Below are 5,492 nucleotides of genomic sequence, written 5' to 3' on the forward strand. Positions count from 1 at the left end.
AATCATAAGCTAAGAGATACACGAAATTTTTCGAGTCGCCACCGCACTTTTATTTATCCAAAGGATTGGCTAAAAAGCGAACAAAAGCCTAAGAAGTTTTACACGTAAAAAACTAATAAAAAGATCAGAGATTCTGGGTAAGGGGTAAATTACGCAATGGGAAGGTGTTAGGCACCCACTACGTCCTAGGTACTCCTAGGGAGCCCTTTTCACACTTGTTATGCAAAAATTATTATTTATTATGACAAAAAGATTGTGCAAACATGATTGGGATGATGAGGAAAGAATATACATTTTATTATTAATGGGTTATTGGGTTCGAACGGATGAACCCGTTGCCTACGTACCTTCCATCAAAGGTAAGGATCAGAACACCGTAGTTCGGCTAAAAGATTTCCAAAAGTGGGTTAGGTTCAATTTTAAACACAAACCCTAGGTCTTACGTTATCCACAGGAGAAAACTCAACCTTATATAAACAACAACGTCCACCATGTGAGAACAGCTTCAACTTGCCAGGGAGGGGTTAACCCTATAATAGGCAAGGAAGGCTTACAATTCAATCACTAAAGACAGAAGGCGAGATTAACATCAACCACTAAGATAAATCAAACCTATAGCTCATGCATGAAAAGATTAATGGACAAAGCCAAAACAAGTGAATGAGTGGAGTTACTGATTATGATTATAAAAATGAAGTCAAAGTATGATTAAGATCAATTCAAATAAGTATTATGAAATGGAGTTTTGAAAAAAAGTCAAGGACTTGAGTCCAGGTTTTTAGTTAGAAAACATGAAGATGTTTGCACAACACTTATGTCAAGTTTGAAAGATAAAGTGTGAAAAGGTTTAGGACATAATGAATGATGAATGGATGAAGGATGGATAGTAAAACTTCTTAGAAGGTTCACTTCTTGAGATCATATAGCAAATGATTCAAGTGTGTCCTTTGGAATAGCAATGGATAATAATAAACAAGCAAAGCAAGCAAGAGCGGATATCGGATGCCAATCAATGGTCTTATACCAATCTCCTAAAACAAAACTGGATATCAGATGCCACTCAATGGTCGTACACTAATCTCCACAGGCAAAGAAATAAAAGCGGATACCGGATACCAATAGATGGATTTACACCAGTCTCCTAAAACAGAACAGGATATCAGAAGCCACTCAATGGACTTACACTAATCTCCTCAAAAGAAAAAAAACAAGAATGAAATGTGGAAGTCAACTGCCAATCTATCTGGACTTAGGTTAACTCCACAGTATGGTCCTAGGAAATCCAATGCCACATTACAGGGACTTACAATGGATCCTCACATACAAGAACAAAAGCAACAATATGATCACAGGAATGCAAATGCCAACTTACAGGGACTTATAATTGCAACCTCTCATACAAACAGATAAAACAAACTATGATCACAGGAAAACAGATGCCAACTTACAGGGACTTATAACTGTATCCTCACATACACACAGATAAACAGAAGATATGAGTGACCAATGAGGTCTTACACTCTATCCTTCCATATCACAGGAACAAATGCCAAAGCAATGGACTTACAATTGTCCTCACTGGGCACACAACAATGATAGCATCACAAAACAAATGAGATGATCATGCATTAATGGCAATTGATGATGATGATAAATGCATAGCATACAGGTAAGCAAGTGCATATGAAGCAATCAGTCAATCACTGAATAACAAACAGCACACTCTATAGCCAAACAATGGGGGCTCACACAAGAGGGTTTGACTTTAAAAGTCCACTGTAATGGGTAAAGGTTGCTCTTAACCTGGCCATTGAGGGGCTCAGGTGAAGCAGATGAATAGGAGATGAGGAGTATGCCTCATTGCTTCTATCTCAGATAAGAGAGAGCATCAAAGAAAGTGTGGGAGTTCAGAAGGTAGGAACTCTCTCCACATTATTGACTCGATTAGATCTTGGGTATTTATCTCATTGCTTCAACCATGTAATGGGAGCAAAGAGAGGACACACTGAATAGTGGGGGATAGATTACTTATCCCTACCTTCCACCAATTGCCTCAAATGAGGACTTTTCCTGCTTAGGCCAAATTTAAACAAACACAGGCATTGCCTCTTAAGGAGGACTTCAGACAGTTTGCCCGGTCAAATAACAGACCGGGTCTCCAGACTACATGAAGAAGAAGTAATTATACCTCAAAGCAAATGCTAGAAAGCAAAGCAAGCAAGCAAGTTCAAAGAACTTAGGCAACTAAAGTACCTGCAAAAGTCAAACTTATTAGCAAACAAGTCAACAGTCAAAACCAAAAGGAAATGAACCAATAGTCATACAGAGGGACCAATTGTGCAAGGCACAAAGACTCAAGCATATGAGTCACCTACAAAACAAGGTGTTAGCACAATATAAACAATTCAAATCAAGCATATTAGAATGATCTTCAAGGCATTAGTGCTTAACCTGAAACAGACAGCTCAATTGTAAGCTTAGAAGACCACTAGGACTAGCCTAGGGTCAAAGATGAAAGAAAAAGTTAAGGCAGCAAGACTATTCAATCAAAGTCAAATGCAATCATGTAGGAAGCAAACACAATTGGATTCATAATAAAATCATGCATCATGGTCATTTCATATGCAAAAGGATGCAAAGCATGGCAAGAGAAGCATACAAAAGTCAACAGCAAAGACTTCACTCAAAAGTCAACTCAAACCTTTTCAAAAATTATGAAATAAATCACACTCAATCCTAACATCTAACATGGCAAGCATGTCAAATTTCATAGCATTTGGATGAGAGGAAGGCAGCCAAATAAAATCATGAAGGCAAATCAAATTCAAGTAAGCATGGTGAAAGTCAACAAGCATGGGTCAACTTCAAAAAATCATATCAATTTGAAAACAGAAGAGAAATGAATGAGATTAACACCAATGCAAAGCTTGAGATGTCTAGTTATCACATATGAAATTTCAAGGTCATACAATAAGATTTGAGAATTTCACAAAGGATTTGGCAATGCATAGCACAAAAAGTCAACAAATGACCACATATGGAAGAAAATTCTCAATCAAATGGAAAACAGCAAGATTAATTCCAAGAAAATTCACACATAAACTAGACATGCAAGGGATCATTCATGTAAAATTTCAAATGATTTGGATAAGGGGAAGCATGTGAACAAAAATCATACATTTGCATATCATTGGTGTAGCAACAATTGTAACACATAACTTCAAAAAATCAAAGCTCTCAATCCACACATGATAAATGCACAATCCTTATATGGAAATGAAGGTCAAGGTGTCTAGTTTTACCACAAAAAAATTCAAAGGCATTGGATGCAATATGACAATTTCACAAAGAGAATGGCACAAGGTATCATTTTGGCATACATGTCAAGAAAATATTTACCAATTAAAATTCAGCCAACCAAAAATTAATTAAAAATCATGATTAAATAATAGACATCTTTGTGATCATTATGCAAAAAAAATCATAATTTTTGGAGTTAAGATGAGCAAGAAATGAATTGTTGAAGTTTGATGAATAATTGAACAAAGTATGAAGCACATAGCATGATCAATGGTCAAACACAAGGTCAACGGGTGGCATAGCTGTAATTCTGAGCTCATTAACTTAAACTACTGCGTTTTGGGGGGCGACCAGGAAATGTTCCTATTGGTCCAAACCCAATGGAACAGTGGCAATGGCAAAAACAACCAATCACCTTCAAGTTTTCTGGGTTTTACAAAACCCTAAGGGCTGTAGCATGGCAAAGGCAACTTGGCTTAACAACATCATCACAAAACACTCGACCAGCAACAACATCATGGCATGTCAAGCAAGTTCAAACCAAACATCATTCAACAAGCATGGTATGGGAATGTTCCTACTGCAATCCAAACAACAGCAAACAACACAATTCACATGGTTTTCAAAACAATGCTCAGGGGATTTCAAAACTGCAGCACAATGTATTCATCAAAAATCATCAACAATTGGAGTTCCAACCAACAAGCAACCATACAACAGCAACAGACTAAAACAAATCATGAAAAAATTCTGTGCAACTAGGTTTAAACAAGCAGCAGGATTCAATCAGCATGGCTTAACTAGCATGGTTCAGGTAATCATCATTGAGATCATGGCAATTGAAATTCCAACAATACACAACTGTCATGGCAATTGGTAATGTTCACAATGCAACCAAACAACAGCATACAACATGTTTCAAAAATGCAGCAGGGTTATGCAGCCATGGCATTCAGTATGTTCAACATCAACACAACATTCGACCAACATATAAGCCACATGGTATTGGTACAGGCAGCATCATCTAGCAACAAACAAACATGAGCATGAAATTCTGAACAGGATGGTTTGAACAACAGCATAAATTCATCACCAGTTTACAGCATGGACAATCAGCATAGCAGCAAGTATTTGGCAATGTGTAGCAACATGGTTCTATGATTTGAGAAACAACCTCATTCATCACTTTATCACAACAGCAATGACCAACAGCATAAACAACAATAACCGGCCACAGCATGAAAAAAATATTGGACAGTTTGAGGTTTAATGGCATGGCAGCTCAAACATCATCCCCAAGCTCAATATCAATTAAAATTCGAACAAACCAACGACTAACATGGCAATGGCAACAACAGCAACATGGTTCATCACCAATCACAACTCATCATTATTTATCAACCAAACCAAATGAACAACAGCATGGCAAAGGCATTTCATATAAGTTCAAAACAGCATCCTAGCAACAAACAAACCAACAGTCATTCAAGCAAATTCTGGGCAGGTAAAAGGCATGTGCAACAGGGTATGACTTCCATCAATTTCAAAAATCACAACAGAAAAATATCCCCAGAAATCAACAATAAGCAGGCTAATCGATTCATCAAATTGAACACAAGCATGATATGGCATCCATGACCACTAATTTGAGCACACAAAAGCAGAATCAACAAAAACAATTTTGGATATTGAACTTCATAAACAAATTTCTCTTAACCTAGTTGATCATTTGCAGTGGTTTAAAGTGTTTCGGGATCAGCAAATCACAAACTAGCTAAAGCATGGCATGGTTTAGAGAATAGTATGAATCGAAAACTTACTCAACCTGCAGGACAGTGATGCTACCAGTTGTCGCATCACGCGAAAAACCGGCGGGAAAAGAAGAACAACAGAGCCGCCACCGTGCGTTATTTATCCCAAAAGAGGGAAAGGAAACGCTCAGAGTAAACCTGGGAAAGAACATGGTCTCGCGACCAAAGAGAATGGGTTCGGGAGTCGGTTATGCGAAGGGAAGGTATTAGCACCCCTACGCATCCGTAGTACTCTACGGGATCCACGCACACTAGAAAGGAAGATTGGTTGCTAAAACACTGCTCACACACACACACGCACTGGCTGAAAGAGACACAAGAAAACTGACAAGACAGACTCGGCAGGATGTCGCATCCTGGGCCTACTTAGTCTATCAGACA

This window comes from Lathyrus oleraceus, chromosome 6, assembly GCF_024323335.1.
Source record: "Lathyrus oleraceus cultivar Zhongwan6 chromosome 6, CAAS_Psat_ZW6_1.0, whole genome shotgun sequence".
Lineage (NCBI taxonomy): Eukaryota > Viridiplantae > Streptophyta > Magnoliopsida > Fabales > Fabaceae > Lathyrus > Lathyrus oleraceus.